This window comes from Penaeus japonicus, unplaced genomic scaffold (genome assembly GCF_977035675.1).
Source record: "Penaeus japonicus unplaced genomic scaffold, GWHDUDI00000001_assembly GWHDUDI00000002, whole genome shotgun sequence".
Classification (NCBI taxonomy): Eukaryota; Metazoa; Arthropoda; class Malacostraca; order Decapoda; family Penaeidae; genus Penaeus; species Penaeus japonicus.
Window position 1 is genome coordinate 38957034 of NW_028234404.1, and position 14450 is coordinate 38971483.

Below are 14450 nucleotides of genomic sequence, written 5' to 3' on the forward strand. Positions count from 1 at the left end.
TATCATTATCATCACCACCATTATTATTATCGTTATTATCATCATTAGCATCTTCATCGTCATCATCATCACCATCTTCATTATCATCATCACCACCATCATCATAATCGTCATCATCACCATCATAATAATCATTATTTTTGCTCTTATCATTATTAATTATCCTATTTCACGACAATAGACGTCATCATGATAATAATGACAAATGTTATTTTAAGTTAACATATTTCTGAAATTTACCATTTAGAATTGGAAAAAAAAATCGATTGTCTTGGAGATGCGGGTTATCGATCCCCGTACCTCTCACATGCTAAGCGAGCGCTCTACCACTAGAGCTACATCCCCTGTACACTTAAGTGAAGTCACTACAATAGTCTATTTTAAGAAATTTAAGAGAAAGTTCCGCGTTTGACCGGCATAGTGCGTATTGCGTGACAGAAAACGGATGTTTAAGTTAAGTTTAGGATAGACTAACTCAAATACTTATTTTGTTATATTTGATTTTGGTTGAACGGATCGGTCAGTAGAGAACTACTACTATATTTGTTTTTGTTTTTTCTCTCTCTATCTCCCTTTCTTTCTCTATCTCGCTCTCTCTTTCTCTTACTCTTTCTCTCTCTCTATCTCTTTCTCTTTTTTTCTCTCTCTCTCTTTCTCTCCTGCCCTCCTTCTCTCTCTCTCTCTCTCAATAGTCTAAGTTCGTGACAATCACTATCTCCCTTTCTCTCTCTCTTTCTCGCTCTCTCTTTCTCTTACTCTTTCTCTCTCCCCTCTCTCTTTCTCTCTCTCTTTCCTTCTCTCTTCATCTCTCTCTCTCTCCTTCCCCCTCCTTCTCTCTTTCTCTCTCCCTCTCTCTATCTCCCTTTCTCTCTCTCTCTCTCGCTCTCTCTTTCTCTCTCTCTCCCCTCTCTCTTTCTCTCTCTCTTTCTCTCTCTCTCCTTCCCCCTCCTTCTCTCTCTCTCTCTCTCTATCTCCCTCTCTCTCGCTCTCTCTTTCTCTTACTCTCTCTCTCTCCCCTCTCTCTTTCTCTCTCTCTTTCCTTCTCTCTTCATCTCTCTCTCTCTCCTTCCCCCTCCTTCTCTCTTTCTCTCTCCCTCTCTCTATCTCCCTTTCTCTCTCTCTCTCGCTCTCTATTTCTCTCTCTTTCTCTTACTCTCTCTCTCCCCTCTCTCCCTTCCTTCCTTTTATCTCTCTTTCCCTCCCCCTCCTTCTCTCTCTCTCTATCCATCTATCTCCCTTTCTCTCTCTCTCTCTCTCTCCCTTTCTCTCTATCTCCTTTTCTCTCTCTTTCTCTTTCTCTCTCTCTCTCTCTCTCTCTCTCTTCTCTCTCTCTCTATCTCTTGCTCTTTTCTCTCTCTCTCTTTCTCTCCTTCTCTCCTTCTCTCTCTCTCTCTCTCTCTCTCTCTATCTATCTATCTATCTCCCTTTCTCTCTATCTCCTTTTCTCTCTCTTTCTCTTACTCTCTCTCTCTCTCTTCTCTCTCTCTATCTCTTGCTCTTTTTTCTCTCTCTCTTTCTCTCCTTCCCTCCTTCTCTCTCTCTCTCTCTCTCTCTCTCTCTCTCTATCTATCTCCCTTTCTCTCTATCTCCTTTTCTCTCTCTTTCTCTTACTCTCTCTCTCTCTCTCTCTCTCTTCTCTCTCTCTATCTCTTGCTCTTTTTTCTCTCTCTCTTTCTCCTTCTCTCTCTCTCAATAGTCTAAGTTCGTGACAATCACTATCGTTGTTATCTATAAGCATTATGATTTTTTTTATATTGTTACTTTTATCACAATTAGTATTTTCGTGCTTGTTGTCCTTGCTATGATGTTTATTATATATAAAAAAGTAGCAATGATAACAATAATGATTATAGCATTTATGATATCAATGATAGTAATTATAGTAATGATGAGTAATAACGTCAATTATATTAATGTTCATGATAATAATCCTAGTTGTGATTATAATTATGACTCACTATCATCATGATCATGATCATTATCATCACCACCATCATCATAATCATCATTCTCATCGTAAGCACACTCATCACCATCATAATAATCTTTTTTTTTATCATTATCAATTATCCTATTTCACGACAATAGACGTCAACATGATAATAATGACATATATAATTTCAAGTCAACAACATGTTTCTGAAATTTACCATTTAGATTAGTAAACAAACAACAAAAAAAGGAACAATTGGAGATGCGGGGTATCAATCCCCGTACCTCTCACATGCTAAGCGAGCGCTCTACCACTTGAGCTACATCCCCTGTACACTTAAGGGAAGTCACTACTATAGTCTATTTTAAGAAATTTAAGAGAAAGTTCCGCGTTTGACCGGCATAGTGCCTATTGCGTGACAGAAAACGGATGTTTAAGTTAATTTTAGGATAGACTAACTCAAATACTTCTTTCGTTATATTTGATTTTGGTTGAACGGATTGGTCAGTAGAGAACTACTACAATATTTGTTGTTGTTTTTTCTCTCTCTCTCTCGCTCTCTCTTTCTCTTACTCTTTCTCTCTCTCTATCTCTTTCTCTTTTTTTCTCTCTCTCTCTTTCTCTCCTACCCTTCTCTCTCTCTCTCTCTCAATAGTATAAGTTCGTGACAATCACTATCTCCCTTTCTCTCTCTCTCTCTCTCTCGCTCTCTCTTTCTCTTATTCTCTCTCTCTCTCCCCTCTCTCTCTCTCTCTCTTTTCTTCTCTCTCCATCTTTCTCTCTCTCCTTCACCCTCCTCTTTCTCTCTCCCTCCCCCCCATTCTCTCTCTCTATCTCCCTTTCTCTCTCTCTCTCTCTCCCTCTCTCTATCTCCCTTCCTCTCTCTTTCTCTTACTCTTTCTCTATCTCTCTCTCCTCTCTCTCTCTATCTCTTTCTCTTTTTTTCTCTCTCTCTCTTTCTCTCCTACCCTTCTCTCTCTCTCTCTCTCAATAGTATAAGTTCGTGACAATCACTATCTCCCTTTCTCTCTCTCTCTCTCGCTCTCTCTTTCTCTTACTCTCTCTCTCCCCTCTCTTTCCTTCTCTCTCCATCTCTCTCTCTCTCCTTCACCCTCCTTCTCTTTCTCTCTCCCTCCCCCCCATTCTCTCTCTCTATCTTCCTTTCTCTCTCTCTCTCTCCCTCTCTCTATTTCCCTTTCTCTCTCTTTCTTTTACTCTTTCTCTATCTCTCTCTCTTCTCTCTCTCTATCTCTTGCTCTTTTTTCTCTCTCTCTTTCTTTCCTTCTCTCCTTCTCTCTCTCTCAATAGTCTAAGTTTGTGACAATCACTATCGTTGTTATCTATAAGCATTATGATTTTTTTTTATATTGTTACTTTTATCACAATTAGTATTTTCGTGCTTGTTGTCCTTGCTATGATGTTTATTATATATAAAAAAGTAGCAATGATAACAATAATGATTGTAGCATTTATGATATCAATGATAGTAATTATAGTAATGATGAGTAATAACGTCAATTATATTAATGTTCATGATAATAATCATAGTTGTGATTATAATTATGACTCACAATCATCATGATCATGGTCATTATCATCACCACCATTATCATAATCATCATTCTCATTGTAAGTATACTCATCACCATCATAATAATCTTTTTTTTATCATTATCAGTTATCCTATTTCACGACAATAGACGTCAACATGATAATAATAACAAATATCATTTCAAGTCAACAGCATATTTCTTAAATTTTCCATTAAGATTTGTAAACAAACAACAAAAAAAGGAACACTTGGAGATGCGGGGTATCGATCCCCGTACCTCTCACATGCTAAGCGAGCGCTCTACCACTTGAGCTACATCCCCTGTACACTTGAGTGAAGTCACTACAATAGTCTATTTTAAGAAATTTAAGAGAAAGTTCCGCGTTTGACCGGCATAGTGCCTATTGCGTGACAGAAAACGGATGTTTAAGTTAATTTTAGGATAGACTAACTCAAATACTTATTATGTTATATTTGATTTGGGTAGAAAACTAATACAATATTTGGTGATATTTTTCTTTATATCATGATAATAATGAAAATGGTGATGATCGTGAAGATGATAATGATGATGGTAATGATAATGATTGTAGTGATGATAATGATGATAAAATATATGCAAAATATATAGAATATAAAGTATATGATGCTAAAAATATACAGTGCTTAATATTCACTCGCATTATACTACATTACTTATGATATCTATTTCATTAAGGAATTTTAATTTCAGATAAACAGGCAAATGCATAAGTAATACACGTAAAAAAATAATAATAATAAATAAATAAAATAAATAAATAAAATAAAAAACTCCTGGTTTTCTCTCACAGCCAGAGTGTTGATAAGCTTTGAGCTCAAATATTCGCTATTACTTAGAGAGCGGACTCCCCCCCCCCCCACTCCCTGATTATGATTACCCTTGATAGAGTTTTTTTGACATGAGAAAAGACACAGTATTCTCCACCTCTAGTTATCTATAATTTTCTATCTTTGATGTTATTGTTGTTGTTATCATCATCATTACTGTTCGTTTTATCTTTTTATCGTCATCATCTCCATCATTACATTTACCATCAGTATCATTGATTGATCTCTCTTTCTCTTACTCTCTCTCTCTCACCCCCCCTCTCTCTTTCTTTTATCTCCTTCCTTCTCTCTCTCTCTTCCTCTCTCTCCATCTCTCTATCTCTCCCTCCCCCTCCTTCTCTCTCTCTAAAAACAAAAAAACAAAAAATAAAAAATATATATATACACACACATATATACTTGGAGATGCGGGGTATCGATCCCCGTACCTCTCACATGCTAAGCGAGCGCTCTACCACTTGAGCTACATCCCCTGTACACTTAAGGGAAGTCACTACAATAGTCTATTTTAAGAAATTTAAGAGAAAGTTCCGCGTTTGACCGGCATAGTGCCTATTGCGTGACAGAAAACGGATGTTTAAGTTAATTTTAGGATAGACTAACTCAAATACTTATTTTGTTACATTTGATTTGGGTAGAAAACTATTACAATATTTGGTGATATTTTTCTTTATAGTAATGAAAATGGTGATGATCGTGATGATGATAATGATGATGGTAATAATAATGATTGTAGTGATGATAATGATGATAAAATATATGCAAAATATATAGAATATAAACTATATGATGCTGAAAATATACAGTGCTTAATATTCACTCACATAATACTACATTACTTATGATATCTATTTCATTAAGGAATTTTAATCTCAGATAAACAGGCAAATGCATAAGTAATACACGTAAAAAAAAAATAATAATAAATAAATGAAATAAATAAATAAAATAAAAAACTCCTGGTATTCTCTCACAGCCAGAGTGTTGATAAGCTTTGAGCTCAAATATTCGTTATTACTAAGAGAGCGGACTCCCCCCCCCCCACCCCCCACCCTGATTATGATTACCCTTGATAGAGTTTTTTTTATATGAGAAAAGACACAGTATTCTCCACCTCCAGTTATCTTTAATTTTCTGTCTTTAATGTTATTGTTGTTGTTATCATCATCATTACTGTTCGTTTTATCTTTTTATCGTCATCATCTCTATCGTTACATTTATCATCAGGACCATTCTTATATACAGTGTTATGCGGATATTTACAATTTAGTATGTAAGATATTTTCTTTTTTGCTTTTTTTTTATAAGATACAATATACTCTAACTACATTGATGTCAAACAATATTATATCCGCTTTCCCTTCACTGAAATATATTTATACATTCAGTATTAACCATGTTTTCTGTTTACTCATATATCATTTTCTGGTAAATGGATTCGACTAAATTCATTCGGTGATTTTATTTTTTTCTAATATATAGTCCAGGCTATCTTAATTTATTTTTATGTTTGATTATCCTCATAACCATCATCATCATCACTATCATCATCCTCATTACTATCATCATTACCATCCTCATCATTACCATCACTATCATCATCATTACCATCACCATCATCATCACCATCACTATCACCATCATCACCATCACTATCACCATCATCACCATCACTATCACCATCATCACCATCACTATCATCACTATCACCATCATCATCACCGTATGTCTATTATGTAGTGTGTATCTAATATATGTATAACTACCTCGTTTAAAAACCAGTAGCCTTACTATAATCATTATCATTATTATTGATATCTTCATTACCATTTTCATTATTATCTTTATCATCATCTTTATCATTATAATCATTACTATCATTATCATTATCATCACATTGTTATCATCATCACTATTAATTTACTGTCATAATTATAATCATTCTTATCATTGTTTCATATAACAGCACTTTTCTGCTTCCAATATTTCCGGATTGTAGAAAAAAAAGCAGTTTCGAATCATTGAAATCTACGAATCTCGGTTTGAGAAATTCCACTTCGCATCCTAAAACATTTGAATAATTTCGTGTTGTATTTTTTTTTCGTTTTTTTTTTTTCTCTCTCTTTCTTTCTTCCTTTTTCTTTTTCTTGTTCTTCCCCGACTCTTTTTTTGCGGTCGTGGATTTGAAATTCAAGGAAGGAATTTCCGTGTCTGCGGGATTTAGTCTCTCTCTCTCTCTACCTCTCTCTTTTTTTTTCTCTCTCTCTACCTCTCTCTTAGTCTCTCTCTCTCTCTCCTTCCCTCTCTTTCTCTCTCTATCTCTCTCCCTCCCTCCCTCCCTCTCTCTCTCTCCCTCCCTCTCTCTCTCAATCTCCCTCCCCCCCTCTTTCCCTCTCTCTCTCTCTCTCTCTCTCTCTCTCTCTCTCTCTCCTCCCCCCCCCTCTCTCTCTCTTTCCCTCACCCTCCTTCTCTCTCTCTCTCCCTTTCTCTCTCTATCTCCCTTTCTTTCTCTCTCTCTTGCTCTCTCTTTCTCTCACCCTTTCTCTCTCTCTCTCTTCTTTCTCTCTATCTCTTTCTCTTTTTTCTCTCTCTCTTTCTCTCCTTCCCTCCTTCTCTCTCTCTCTCTCTCTTTCTTTCTGTCCTTCCTTCTCTCTCCATCTCTCTCTTTCCCTCCCCCTCCTTCTCTCTCTCTCTCTCCCTCTCTCTATCTCCCTTTCTCTCTCTATCTCCCTTTCTCTCTCTCTCTCGCTCTCTCTTTCTCTTACTCTTTCTCTCTTTCGCTCTCTCTCTCTCTCTCAATAATCTAAGTTTGTGACAATCACCATCTCCTTTTCTCTCTCTCTCTCTCGCTCTCTCTTTCTCTTACTCTCTCTCTCTCCCCTCTCTCTTTCTCTCTTTCTTTCCTTCTCTCTCCATCTCTCTCTCTCGCTCTCTCTTTCTCTTACACTCTCAATCTATTTCTTTCTATCCTTCATTCTCTCTCCATCTCTCTCTCTTTCCCTCCCCCTCCTTTTCTCTCTCTCTCTCCCTCTATCTCCCTTTCTCTCTCTCTCTCGCTCTCTCTTTCTCTTACTCTCTCTCTCTCTCTCCTCTCTCTTTCTTTCTCTCCTTCCTTCTCTCTCTCTCTCCATCTCTCTATCTCTCTCTCCCCCTCCTTCTCTCTCTCTAAAAATAGAAAAAAAAAATATATATATATATATACAGATATTTACTTGGAGATGCGGGGTATCGATCCCCGTACCTCTCACATGCTAAGCGAGCGCTCTACCACTTGAGCTACATCCCCTGTACACTTATGTGAAGTCACTACAATAGTCTATTTTAAGAAATTTAAGAGAAAGTTCCGCGTTTGACCGGCATAGTGCCTATTGCGTGACAGAAAACGGATGTTTAAGTTATTTTTAGGATAGACTAACTCAAATAGTTCTTATGATTATCACCATTATAATTTTTATGATCTGAACGGATTGGTCAGTAGAGAACTACTACATTATTTAGTTTTTTTTTTTTCTAATTTTCAAAAGGTCGTTTCTTGGGAAGCTAAGTATTCCTGTTATTTTCTGTTAAGTTGAGAGATATTCAAGAAGGTTGAGAGATATTCAAGAAGGTTGAGAGATATTCGCGAAGGTTGAGAGATATTCGCGAAGGTTGAGAGATATTCGTAAAGATTGAGAGATATTCGCGAAGGTTGAGAGATATTCGCGAAGGTTGAGAGATATTCGCGAAGGTTGAGAGATATTCGCGAAGGTTGAGAGATATTCGCGAAGGTTGAGAGATATTCGCGAAGGTTGAGAGATATTCGCGAAGGTTGAGAGATATTCGCGAAGGTTGAGAGATATTCACGAAGGTTGAGAGATATTCACGAAGGTTGAGAGATATTCGCGAAGGTTGAGAGATATTCGCGAAGGTTGAGAGATATTCGCAAAGATTGAGAGATATTCGCGAAGGTTGAGAGATATTCGCGAAGGTTGAGAGATATTCGTAAAGATAGAGAGATATTCGCGAAGGTTGAGAGATATTCGCGAAGGTTGAGAGATATTCGCGAAGGTTGAGAGATATTCGCGAAGGTTGAGGGATATTCGCGAAGGTTGAGAGATATTCGCGAAGGTTGAGAGATATTCGCGAAGGTTGAGGGATATTCGCGAAGGTTGAGAGATATTCGCGAAGGTTGAGAGGTATTCGCGAAGGTTGAGAGATATTCGTAAAGATAGAGAGATATTCGCGAAGGTTGAGGGATATTCACGAAGGTTGAGAGATATTCGCGAAGGTTGAGAGATATTCGCGAAGGTTGAGAGATATTCACGAAGGTTGAGAGATATTCACGAAGGTTGAGAGATATTCGCGACGGTTGAGAGATATTCGCGAAGGTTAAGAGATATTCGCGACGGTTGAGAGATATTCGCGAAGCATGAGAGATATTCGCGAAGGTTGAGAGATATTCGCGAAGCTTGAGAGATATTTACGAAGGTTGAGAGATATTCGCGAAGGTTGAGAGATATTAGCGAAGGTTGAGAGATATTCGCGAAGGTTGAGAGATATTCGCGAAGGTTGAGAGATATTCACGAAGGTTGAAAGATATTCGCGAAGGTTGAGAGATATTCGCGAAGGTTGAGAGATATTCGCGAAGGTTGAGAGATATTCACGAAGGTTGAAAGATATTCGCGAAGGTTGAGAGATATTCGCGAAGGTTGAGAGATATTCCCGAAGGTTGAGAGATATTCACGAAGGTTGAGAGATATTCGCGAAGGTTGAGAGATATTCGCGAAGGTTGAGAGATATTCACGAAGGTTGAGAGATATTCACGAAGGTTGAGAGATATTCGCGAAGGTTGAGAGATATTCGCGAAGGTTGAGAGATATTCGCGAAGGTTGAGAGATATTCACGAAGGTTGAGAGATATTCGCGAAGGTTGAGAGATATTCGCGAAGGTTGAGAGATATTCCCGAAGGTTGAGAGATATTCGCGAAGGTTGAGAGATATTCCCGAAGGTTGAGAGATATTCACGAAGGTTGAGAGATATTCACGAAGGTTGAGAGATATTCCCGAAGGTTGAGAGATATTCACGAAGGTTGAGAGATATTCGCGAAGGTTGAGAGATATTCCCGAAGGTTGAGAGATATTCACGAAGGTTGAGAGATATTCGCGAAGGTTGAGAGATATTCGCGAAGGTTGAGAGATATTCCCGAAGGTTGAGAGATATTCACGAAGGTTGAGAGATATTCGCGAAGATATTCGCCTGGGTGAATATCTTCGCGAGAGGGAGGGAGAGAGAGAGAGAGGGAGCGAGGGAGAGAGATAGAGAGAGAAAGAGAGCGAAGAAGAGAGAGAGACTAAGAGAGAGGTATATTTTTATTATTATATATTTTATATACTTTATATTTTATATACTTTATATTTTATACGTATTGTATATCTTTTATCATCACTATCTTTATTATCATTATCATCACCATTATTATTATCGTTATTATCATCATTAGCATCTTCATCGTCATCATCATCACCATCATCATAATCGTCATCATCACCATCATAATAATCATTATTTTTGCTCTTATCATTATTAATTATCCTATTTCACGACAATAGACGTCATCATGATAATAATGACAAATGTTATTTTAAGTTAACATATTTCTGAAATTTACCATTTAGAATTGGAAAAAAAAAAAAAAAAAAATCGATTGTCTTGGAGATGCGGGGTATCGATCCCCGTACCTCTCACATGCTAAGCGAGCGCTCTACCACTTGAGCTACATCCCCTGTACACTTAAGTGAAGTCACTACAATAGTCTATTTTAAGAAATTTAAGAGAAAGTTCCGCGTTTGACCGGCATAGTGCCTATTGCGTGACAGAAAACGGATGGATTTAAATTATTTTTAGGATAGACTAAGTCAAATATTTCTTTCGTTATGTAGAGAACTACTACAATATTTGTTTTTTTTTTCTCTCTCTCTCTATCTCCCTTTCTTTCTCTATCTCGCTCTCTCTTTTTCTTACTCTTTCTCTCTCTCTATCTCTTTCTCTTTTTTTCTCTCTCTCTCTTTCTCTCCTTCCCTCCTTCTCTCTCTCTCTCAATAGTCTAAGTTCGTGACAATCACTATCTCCCTTTCTCTCTCTCTCTCTCGCTCTCTCTTTCTCTTACTCTTTCTCTCTCCCCTCTCTCTTTCTCTCTCTCTTTCCTTCTCTCTTCATCTCTCTCTCTCTCCTTCCCCCTCCTTCTCTCTTTCTCTCTCCCTCTCTCTATCTCCCTTTCTCTCTCTCTCTCGCTCTCTCTTTCTCTCTCTTTCTCTTACTCTCTCTCTCCCCTCTCTCCCTTCCTTCCTTTTCTCTCTCTTTCCCTCCCCCTCCTTCTCTCTCTCTCTATCCATCTATCTCCCTTTCTCTCTCTCTCTCTATCTCCCTTTCTCTCTATCTCCTTTTCTCTCTCTTTCTCTTACTCTCTCTCTCTCTCTCTCTCTCTTCTCTCTCTCTATCTCTTGCTCTTTTTTCTCTCTCTCTTTCTCTCCTTCCCTCCTTCTCTCTCTCTCTCTCTCTCTCTCTCTCTCTCTATCTATCTCCCTTTCTCTCTATCTCCTTTTCTCTCTCTTTCTCTTACTCTCTCTCTCTCTCTCTCTTCTCTCTCTCTATCTCTTGCTCTTTTTTCTCTCTCTCTTTCTCTCCTTCTCTCCTTCTCTCTCTCTCTCTCTCTCTCTCTCTCTCTCTCTCTCTCTCTCTCAATAGTCTAAGTTCGTGACAATCACTATCGTTGTTATCTATAAGCATTATGATTTTTTTTATATTGTTACTTTTATCACAATTAGTATTTTCGTGCTTGTTGTCCTTGCTATGATGTTTATTATATATAAAAAAGTAGCAATGATAACAATAATGATTGTAGCATTTATGATATCAATGATAGTAATTATAGTAATGATGAGTAATAACGTCAATCATATTAATGTTCATGATAATAATCATAGTTGTGATTATAATTATGACTCATTATCATTATCATTATGATCATGATCATTATCATCACCACCATCATCATAATCATCATTCTCATTGTAAGTATACTCATCACCATCATAATAATCTTTTTTTTTTATCATTATCAATTATCCTATTTCACGACAATAGACGTCAACATGATAATAATGACAAATATAATTTCAAGTCAACAACATGTTTCTGAAATTTACCATTTAGATTTGTAAACAAACAACAAAACCGTGACCAATTGGAGATGCGGGGTATCGATCCCCGTACCTCTCACATGCTAAGCGAGCGCTCTACCACTTGAGCTACATCCCCTGTACACTTAAGTGAAGTCACTACAATAGTCGATTTTAAGAAATTTAAGAGAAAGTTCCGCGTTTGACCGGCATAGTGCCTATTGCGTGACAGAAAACGGATGTTTAAGTTAATTTTAGGATAGACTAACTCAAATACTTATTTTGTTACATTTGATTCCGGTAGAAAACTATTACAATATTTGGTGATATTTTTCTTTATATCATGATAATAATGAAAATGGTGATGATGGTGGAGATGATAATGATGATGGTAATGATAATGATTGTAGTGATGATAATGATGATAAAATATATGCAAAATATATAGAATATAAAGTATATGATGCTAAAAATATACAGTGCTTAATATTCACTCACATTATACCACATTACTTATGATATCTATTTCATTAAGGAATTTTAATCTCAGATAAACAGGCAAATGCATAAGTAATACACGTAAAAAGATAAATAGATAAATAAAAAATAAAAAAATAATAAAATAAAATAAAAAATAAAATAAAAAATTGAGCGGACCCCCCCCCCCTCCCACCTTGATTATGATTACCCTTGATAGAGTTTTTTTGACATGAGAAAAGACACAGTATTCTCCACCTCTAGTTATCTATAATTTTCTATCTTTGATGTTATTGTTGTTGTTATCATCATCATTACTGTTCGTTTTATCTTTTTATCGTCATCATCTCCATCATTACATTTACCATCAGTATCATTGATTGATCTCTCTTTCTCTTTCTCTCTCTCACCCCCCCCTCTCTCTTTCTTTTATCTCCTTCCTTCTCTCTCTCTCTTCCTCTCTCTCCATCTCTCTATCTCTCCCTCCCCCTCCTTCTCTCTCTCTAAAAACAAAAAAACAAAAAATAAAAAATATATATATACACACACATATATACTTGGAGATGCGGGGTATCGATCCCCGTACCTCTCACATGCTAAGCGAGCGCTCTACCACTTGAGCTACATCCCCTGTACACTTAAATGAAGTCACTACAATAGTCTATTTTAAGAAATTTAAGAGAAAGTTCCGCGTTTGACCGGCATAGTGCCTATTGCGTGACAGAAAACGGATGTTTAAGTTATTTTTAGGATAGACTAAGTCAAATATTTCTTTCGTTATGTAGAGAACTACTACAATATTTGGTGTTTTTTTCTCTCTCTATGTTCCTTTCTTTCTCTCTCTCGCTCTCTCTTTCTCTTACTCTTTCTCTCTCTCTATCTCTTTCTCTTTTTTTTCTCTCTCTCTTTCTCTCCTGCCCTCCTTCTCTCTCTCTCTCTCAATAGTCTAAGTTCGTGACAATCACTATCTCCCTTTCTCTCTCTCTCTCTCGCTCTCTTTCCTCTCTCTTTCTCTCTCTCTTTCCTTCTCTCTCCATCTCTCTCTCTCTCCTCCCCCCTCCTTCTCTCTCTCTCTCTCCCTCCCCCTCATTCTCTCTCTCTATCTTCCTTTCTCTCTCTCTCTCCCTCTCTCTATTTCCCTTTCTCTCTCTTTCTTTTACTCTTTCTCTATCTCTCTCTCTTCTCTCTCTCTATCTCTTGCTCTTTTTTTCTCTCTCTCTTTCTCTCCTTCTCTCCTTTTCTCTCTCTCTCTCTCTCTCTCTCTCTCTCTCTCTCTCTCTCTCTCTCTCTCTCTCTCTCTCTCTCAATAGTCTAAGTTTGTGACAATCACTATCGTTGTTATCTATAAGCATTATGATTTTTTTTTATTGTTACTTTTATCACAATTAGTATTTTCGTTGTTGTTGTCCTTGCTATGATATTTATTATTTATTAAAAGGTATCAATAAAAATAATGATTGTAGCATTTATGATATCAATGATAGTAATCATAGTAATGATGAGTAATAACATTAGTGATATTAATGCTCATGATAATAATCATAGTTGTAATTATAATTATGACTCATTATCATTATCATTATGATCATGATCATTATCATCACCACCATCATCATAATCATCATTCTCATCGTAAGTATACTAATCACCATCATAATAATAATTTTATAATAATAAATTTATCAGTTATCCTATTTCACGACAATCGACGTCAACATGATAATAATGACAAATATCATTTCAAGTCAACAACATATTTCTGAAATTTACCATTTAGAATTGAAAAAAAGAAAAAAAAAATACTCGAACTTCTTGGAGATGCGGGGTATCGATCCCCGTACCTCTCACATGCTAAGCGAGCGCTCTACCACTTGAGCTACATCCCCTGTATACTTAAGTGAACTCACTACAATAGTCTATTTTAAGAATGTTTAAATGACTCGACGATGTTTTTGTCCGAATTCATGTGGTATGTTGATCATCTGGCTCTTCTGCTCATCTTCAGGAACATGTTATATCATTGAGTTTTGTAATCATTTGTTCATTTAGTTCATGTGTGCTTGTGTGAATAGGCTCAAATGCATAGACCTGTGGTGTTTGTTAGTAGGGATAACCTTCAGGAAGTGACAGATAATAACATGACATAGAGAGATGAATTGATAAATGAATAAATACATTCATGTATTGACGCTGCTCTTTGTAAACATTTTTGTAAACATTAGCAGAAAATCACGTTTATAGGTTGAGCTTTTCCTATCTCCACTTCTTATTAAACATCGCAAGGTCATATAATCATACAATTATATTTATCCACCTACTGCATATAGATACGCTAATACAGAAATATCGGAAAAGTTGAGAGAAAGCAGATTGAGGTGGCTGGGACACATAGTGAGAAGAAATGGAGATTATGTAGGGAAGAGGGTTAGACGGATGACTGTTGGGAGGAGGAAGAGGGGAA

At 36.8% G+C, this 14450-nt stretch overlaps 7 non-coding genes across 7 annotated transcripts; all 7 read right to left on the reverse strand.

The window, feature by feature from the left end:
- Positions 1-3734: 3734 nt before the first annotated feature.
- On the reverse strand, positions 3735-3807 carry TRNAA-AGC (transfer RNA alanine (anticodon AGC)). Its single transcript has one exon. It is a non-coding gene; the product is annotated as a tRNA-Ala (tRNA).
- Positions 3808-4755: 948 nt separating this feature from the next.
- Positions 4756-4828, reverse strand: TRNAA-AGC (transfer RNA alanine (anticodon AGC)). Its single transcript has one exon. It is a non-coding gene; the product is annotated as a tRNA-Ala (tRNA).
- A 2740-nt stretch (positions 4829-7568) lies between these two features.
- On the reverse strand, positions 7569-7641 carry TRNAA-AGC (transfer RNA alanine (anticodon AGC)). The gene has a single exon. It is a non-coding gene; the product is annotated as a tRNA-Ala (tRNA).
- A 2403-nt stretch (positions 7642-10044) lies between these two features.
- Positions 10045-10117, reverse strand: TRNAA-AGC (transfer RNA alanine (anticodon AGC)). The gene has a single exon. It is a non-coding gene; the product is annotated as a tRNA-Ala (tRNA).
- Positions 10118-11578: 1461 nt separating this feature from the next.
- On the reverse strand, positions 11579-11651 carry TRNAA-AGC (transfer RNA alanine (anticodon AGC)). The gene has a single exon. It is a non-coding gene; the product is annotated as a tRNA-Ala (tRNA).
- Positions 11652-12547: 896 nt separating this feature from the next.
- TRNAA-AGC (transfer RNA alanine (anticodon AGC)) lies at positions 12548-12620 on the reverse strand. Its single transcript has one exon. It is a non-coding gene; the product is annotated as a tRNA-Ala (tRNA).
- Positions 12621-13802: 1182 nt separating this feature from the next.
- Positions 13803-13875, reverse strand: TRNAA-AGC (transfer RNA alanine (anticodon AGC)). Its single transcript has one exon. It is a non-coding gene; the product is annotated as a tRNA-Ala (tRNA).
- Positions 13876-14450: the final 575 nt, after the last annotated feature.